Below are 8,221 nucleotides of genomic sequence, written 5' to 3' on the forward strand. Positions count from 1 at the left end.
AACAAAAGGCAGACAAAGTAAAGTTCGTATACTGTTCGTATCAATTGAGACATTTAAACGTCGTACATTAAGACAACAAATAGAGGGTAAACATATGCAGTATGCATGAATTATTTATGGAAAAATTCAAAAACATAAGATCCAAAAGGGCGTTTGCGGTTCAACCCATTCCGTCTGAGTCGCAACCTTATTTTGAGTACTATTGATTAATCCTTTAACTGAAAGCCTACCACAGAATGTATCATTTTGAAAATCTTGTAGGCTCACTGACTATGGGCGTTATGATGAAATAACAATTATCACACTTGCACGAGGTTAAAAAATAAAGCATATGAGATTATAAATCAATGGAAAAAAGAAGTACAAACTTTCTCATATAACTATAATCCAAGCTGTACTCATGTTATTCATAATTCCAAAAGAAAAGATTATCTGCTTTAAGAATATCATTTCGCCATCTTTTACGTTTTCTGTCGTATTTCGTGTCGTTTTTACAATATATTTATTTATTTTCTCATTCCAGTAAGAATATAATTGTTTTAAATATTAATGATTAAAATCAATGTTCGCACAAGTGTTTATGGTGATGTGAGCAATCAGTGCTGTCCCATTTGCTACCAATCAAAGCCAAGCATTGATGCTGACGTTCTTCAACCTTGGATTTCCAATGGCTGTCATGTGCACTTATCCTCATACCATTCGTCCAGTGCCAGCGTTTATTGTGATCCAAACTAAATGACGCTCCTAACCAAACATGTCCTTCATCTACATGAAATACAACATTAATATATATACACTTATCGTATACTCATTTCTCGTGTCATTCAACATGTTCATGTGAGCTAGTTTTTTTTGTATCATTTAACATTTCGATACATGTAATATGTTGACTAAAACACAGGTCGACAGTTTTGGTAGACATCAGACGTTTAGTTCTACCATCATAATTTTGTGTTTTTGTATTTTCACCAAGGTTTCTATTTAAACAAAACTCATCGAAGATACCAGGCTTTTAGTTTTGTACGCTGGAGTCGTGTTTTGTAACTTTTGTATATCAAGCAAACATATGTAAAAAATTTCAATCAAGTCTATCTTTTTAATTTTAATACTTTTTTTTATTAAGAAATGAGGTCTTTTGATAAATAAGAGCCAGCAGTTAATACGGATGTTCAAAACTAGTAAATCTATTCTGGAAATACAGATCTACATTAGAATAAAAAAAAAAAGGATTATATGAAATGCAAATTCTGTATGGATGCGTTATGAAATCCATTTCTCTCTGTATTATATTTCCTTATGTTTTCATATTAATGCATGTAATATTTGTATAAATATACATATGGAACATTTACACATCAGACCGTACTGGTAACCGGAGCTTTGGATACACCAAATCAGGTACTTCATATCTGAGAAAGAGGCAATATATGCCCTTTATTCTAGAATTCATTCAGTCATTTTTGTGTAAGTCAAAATTATAAGTCAAAATATGTTCTACAAGGATCATTAGTGCTTCACCTTTCATTTGATACCTAACTTACCAAGATATATTCTATTTTTTGTATTAAATATGTACTACTTTACAGTATGTTCTTTTTAACCGGGCCCGATTTGGTGGTGTTATAAAGTCTATCCGAATTATTTTACTATAATTCCTCTCAAACCGATGCTGGGGGGGGGGGGGGGGGGCATCTCAACCTTTCAGTAAGGTGAGAGTTTATATTGCTCCGTATTGAAGGCCTCACTCTCACTGTGACTTTGAGATGAATAATAGCAATGCAAGCGCTGTTCCTTTGCTTTTAGTGTTGTTTTTTGTTTTTTGTTTTTTTTTGCTGTGCATGCACTGATTTTGTGGCATGGAAGGATACCACATGTCCTATGTGTTTCTATTAAATATACATCTTACAATGGTTTTTATGCCGGACGAAGTTAACTATTGCATTATGCTCCTTGTCGCTGTCAATGACTACCATATGCATATTGTGTACAATGCAAGGATCCTGTAATAAATATGTTCGGTTTACAGTGCGAAGGAGAAAGTAAGACAAGAGCCCCTGTAATTGGCACGCCAATTGTCCAATTATCGAAGCCTGTCAGAATTGTCTGAACTTATTCATACATGGACAAGTCAATATGATCTGGAGACTTTATCGTAAAAAGGTCAATTGTGATATCAACGTGACGTCCATAGACAAATTCAAAAATACACATTATAAAAATGTTATCTGCTCTTTGGTCGGGTTGTTGTCTCTTTGATATATTCTCCATTTCTAATCTCAATTTTTAAGACTAAGACTAAGCAACACGAACCCCACCAAAATAAGGGTTGATTTCAGGTGCTTTGAAAGGGTAAGCCGATCCGCATGTAACACCCGTCGTATTGCTCATGTAGGTACAAGCCTGGTGATAAGTCTACTTAGGTCACATTCGAGGAATGGAGGACGGGATTCTGGTTACGACAATTGGAAATTATGCGTCGTGATCTCTGAAACAGAAATTCGATAACGGTCAACCATCTCATGATGTCGTCTGTGATTGAATGATTTCAATTTAACCAATCGGAACCTTTCTGTAAATATCCTGCTTGTATGCAGCAACCCTTTATCAAGGAAATCATGATATAAAATGCACGATCTGAAATATCGTTTTAACTGGGACAAATATACTCTAGATGCAAGTGCTGCTTTATACCCTTTCCGTTTATAATGACTTCCAAAAGAGAAAACAGTCTTTTTTTTATCACATGCATTCGCTGATAATACATTAAAAATGACTGAATTAGTGGAGACAATGTTATTGTGTGATTTTTACAAGCACCGTGAAATACGATGTATCTGAAATCATCTTTAATTATTAGTATAAGTATGCCGTTGAATGGTACTGAAATTATGTAATTAATCTTTTTTTCCCAATTCAATCAAGTGTTCTGGTAAGGCATTGTGTATTTGTATTGAGAAATCATCAATTTGGATATTTCTCGGTCAGGACTGGACCAAAAGCACCTACCAATCCATCAGGAAGGCTAATCACCGTAATTGTGACTTCTTAACATATTCGTTATAAGTATATCATATCAATTAAAACTATTAAAGCAGGACATGGTTAGCCTTTGTTTTGCATTTTTTTTTGTCTGCTGTGCAGTATTGTGGACTTACTTCATCTTTCGCCATTGTCTTAATGATTAATTCGAATTAAAGGAGACTTTGGTAAATGTAAGTTAAAAGGTCGTCCAACGACCAAAAACAGCAGACACCAAAAAGGCTATTTTCCTTCTAGTGCTAAATGCGTAAGCTCGCATTGGTAATCAAAACTACTAGCTTTTGAATATTATTTAGCTCTTTACGTGTTTAAGTACTTATATACATTCTTTGCTTACAACTATTTGGCTTTGAGCGTAAATCAAGAAGAGCGCTTCCAACACATCAAATTTATAAAATGTTTATATCCTTTTTCATGATTAATACAATATAAATACATCAAATATTCCTATATTTGTTAAAGGTAGTGTTTTTACACCAGGACATTTAATATAAGCTGTATGAAATATGCTTCTCCGTCTTAAAAGTGTAATTAATAAAAAAAAAAAAAAACAATAGTCTATTTATTCTTTTTTAGAATTAAATTGAATCAAAGGACTAACACGATTAAGATACATGAACATATATGAAATATACCTGATGGTAGCCATGCCGGTCTACTCCCCAGGGTGTGTTATGGGTCGTCATGTAATAGCACTGCCCGTGCCACTGGTAGAATGAATGTCCACTACAATTAAATGGATCTAAAAGAAAAAAGCAAATAAATTAATGAATTGCAGCAATAATGTAATTACAAAACAAACTGTAATAAAAATACTAAAGAAGGACGGGAAATTTCAGTGCCATCACTAAAATAAAGCAACTGTCCAGTAGTCCACTTATTACTGTATGCCATCGTATTTTCGAAGATATTGGTTTTCTTTAAACCCTTTGTTGATGTATCCATGTAAGAAAAGATTCTTGTTTTGCGTTTTTTTCTTTTAATCCCAAAAAATGAGGACATGAATCGCGTGCAAAAAGGTTTTGGTTAACAATATATAACATAAATTGCAATTACTTAGCTATCTTAGACTTCAAAACTTCCATCTATAAGTCGTCATTTAAATGAGAATATAACGTGCGTTGCGTTTGAAGTCGAACGTACATCTACTTTCGTTCTTTTAAATGGACAAGAATCATTTTTTTTTTTTTTTTTTATTGAAATCTGTTCATTTGTTAGTATGGAAAACTACATTGAATACCTGTACCTTATCCCGGCCTCGTTAATGTTAGTAATAGAACAGGTAAATATATATATGTTAGTATTTGTTAGTTCATTATTTTCTAGGTATAAATTATGCATTCAAAAAGAAAATGTAACATAATAGGATGGTCAAAAGAAGGACCGAAAATAAATGTATGATCAAAATAGAATAATTATTTAAACAAACATACAGATATTCTAAATTTCATTGTTTAAGAATGGAAATTTTGTAAAAAGTAAATTTAGATAAGTAAAAAGTTTGAAATACAAAAATACAGAAAAATAAAATAAATATAATTCTGATGAATATTTTTTATTTCAGTTAACAAGTCAACATTCCATCATGTTATTCACATATGTATTATAATAGGACTTTAATTAAAATTCGAACAAATGAGTAAATTGAATCTACAATTTGTAGCAACTCTCAAGTTTATTATTTGATTACTGCTATACACTTCTCTAGATTATAAAGGTCTTTTGATATTTTCTTCAAAGCAGGTATTGATAAATCTTTCTGGAAATATCGTGTATTATAAATATATTGTTAAAAACGCAGAAAAAAAACAGATTTGAAATTTCACCCTTGTAAACATGTGAGACATCACCAAACAAACAAAAAATTTGGTGAAGGAGATACTTATACCATTAGATAACAACCATACATCTATTTCTTCTATAAAATTCTGGACATTTTCACAATTCCACAGTACATGTTCTATAGTTTATTTTTCTTCCTTGCAAAAATTACACAATTGACTATTAATTACATTAATTTTACACAAAAATTTGTTTGTATCTAATACCCAATGATTTATTCTAAATTGTAACCATTGTAATTTTGTGTTATTAGTAACAGAAAATGGGAGTTTGAAAATTTCTCTCCATTCTAATTCATCAAGTTTCAAAATTTCATTCCACCTTTTCTGCCCAGTAGGAACCACTTTAGGTATCACTATCCAATATATATCTTTAGTTCATTTTTTTCTTTTTTAAATGGTTTGAACAAAAAAGAGAATAAAAGGTTTTGTGAGCTTATTATCTCCCCCTGAATACAACTCCTTTGTCTGATTTAATGCTGATATGATACTATTATACATCATTACATTCGAAATATCAAATTTGTCTTTACTTTAATTTCCTCATAGGAGAGAAACTTTCCACTATTACTAATCACATAATTTACAAATACAATACCTTTATTATACCAATTTCTATAAAATACATGTTTATTATTGATACTTAAATTCTTATTCATCCATAATGGACTAAAAAGAAAAAAATCCCATCTAGAATTTATATCTTTATCTACAAAATAATACATCAATCAAAAATTTGTTTTTGATATTTAAATTAGTGTTTGTTGTGTAACTATTTCCTAGTTTGAACAATTTCTCTGTCTACATTTGTAAATAAAATAATTAACCATTTACAATTAGAATTTAAAAAAATTTCTTATACATGTTCATTTTAAAGCTATCATAAATTAATTAATGTTAATCATCTTTAAACCACCATTCATATAATCCATATGTAACACTTCTTTTTTTTTCTCTATGAACTGGTGAGTTCCACAAAAATAATAAATAGCATCATTGATTTTCTTAATCATCTCAGCATTTGGGTTTGGTAATGTTAAAAATAGATTAGTATAAGAGAAAAAGAGTTTTAACTATTAAGTTTCTTTTAGACCATGTATTAATCAAAGTTTTTATTTGAAGGTACCCATCAGTATAATTTAAGTTAGGAACAGGATAGTTGTTATCAAATCATTCCGGAAGACGAACGTTTGATTTTGTCAGTTTTTATGGACTTCCCCCTTTTCGGATTTACCTTGGAGCTCGGAATTTTTGTTATACTTTTTTAATTGGCCTAAAAGAAAATATTGATAACGAATGCCCACCTGTTTACCTAATTCGAAAATAAACTACTTTTTTATTTTTACTATGAGAGAAACAAAATTCAATTTGATAAAAAAACACTATCCTAAACTTACAGTAAAGAAATGTACTACACGTGCTGCTAAAGTTGTATTTAATATTTCTGATATGTGCTAAATGAATGACAATAGAAACTCGACATAAGGCGCGTAAAGATCAAAAGTAGTCCATATAAGTCATTTGTATGCAGATTATTATTAAATTGCTACTTACATGAAGTTGTTATTTGAAGCGTGACATGGTTAAGAGTTGTTGTTACTTTTGTCCTAATAGTTGTTGCTTCTGTTCTAGTACTTGTTGGTGATTCTCCATTTGTCAACATATTTTGAACAGTGGATGTTGAAATTTGTTTTGATGTTGTGGTTGTATCGTCAAGATTGTATGCATTGCAGTAATCGCTTGAACAACAAGCATGTCTGAATAACGCCATCACTTGTCCATCACACACCTAAAATTAAAATATTCAGAAATTGGTCCCTCAAATTTTGAATTTGTTTTCAAAGTTTTTAATGGCTATTGTAGATACCAAAATATCAACATTATCCCTTGTATACTCTATTTGTGGTTGTCGTAGATATATGAGCTACAAATTTAGGTTCTCGACAATACTCAAGTTTCCGACAGGCTTGTTTTATGATGAATAAATATATGTACATAGTCACGTTCTGATTTGGAGTATAAAATGCATTACACGTGTGAGAGTGTGCCAGGTTTTATGAGTGTAAAAGATGTGGTAATTAATAACATGAAACGCTCGTTAACGTTGGCTGTATAAATGTATAGACAGTTAAAACTATTTGTTGACGAGAATCAGAAACAAATGGTCACCATCACGAATTGGTTGACCGATAGGATGTGTCTGTGTCTCAACTCACGAGAGACATGTTTAGCAGACTTAGTTTTATCGGTTGTGTCTTATTCCCGATTGATTGTAATAGTTTGAATGAGTGAGGATTTGCAAGGCGGGAGATGCGTGCATAGAAGGAGACGTTCAAACTTATTGACATCTTTGATCAATTTTTACCCTGTCGACCCACCCTATTTCGCTCTTTTTGAAATTCACGTTTTTATTTGTAACATTGATTGGTTGAGATTTGAACATCGGTAAAATACGAAAACATTGAATTATATTTGACAATTAAACCAATTTCCTACCACAATCAAGAAGGACCAATCGTCGTACAACTTTCAAATTTCAATATAAATTTTAGACTGAGAGCCATTTCTTTAAGATTTCAAAAAAGAAAATATTCTTACGTCTTACGTCTCATCAGTTTAGTCGATTTTTTACAACCCAAAGGGTGACTGGAGATTATAAATATGGTTACTAAGGTCTTCTTCCGACCAACACAAAAGCCCTTGACAAATTGGGGCGTCTGTTTGGATGTGAAGGATGTACAAGTAAGCTGCCACGTCCAGTTAAAATGGGGACGTTAAAATCCGAAAAGAGAGAATACCACGCTCTCTAGATCTACACGTACAGAACAGTCATAATAGGACATCAGGTTGAAAGAGTGTTGATAATCAGGCATATATTGAAAAGGTTATGTATCAAATTCTGTATATAAGTTTGGTGTATATTTTGATATTTTTCGATTAGCACTGACTATCCGAAATAAGTATATTTTAAAACTATGTTATAAATATTTCAAAAATGAGACTCCATAAAAAGAAACCTGACACTTATCAACGATATCTACAATTCTACTTTTATTATTTTCTACTTTTCATAACACACACATACCTCCTTTCTCACACATCCTAACCTGTATGAAATCTGGTACTTATCATTTAAATCTTTCACTGTTACACACACCTTTGTTTAAAAAAAAACTGCTACAGCATATTGTCTTTGAAATTAGGGTTAAAGCTTGAAATACATTACTAGTATCTAAATAAAAGATAATCATAATTAAACCTTATTAAGTATCCTCAATTTGTATTTGGTGAAACCTTGCGTATTTGACATGTACTATCTTTTTATAGACGAATTATTCATT

Source organism: Mytilus californianus, unplaced genomic scaffold (assembly GCF_021869535.1).
Source record: "Mytilus californianus isolate M0D057914Y unplaced genomic scaffold, xbMytCali1.0.p SCAF_14, whole genome shotgun sequence".
Taxonomy (NCBI): domain Eukaryota; kingdom Metazoa; phylum Mollusca; class Bivalvia; order Mytilida; family Mytilidae; genus Mytilus; species Mytilus californianus.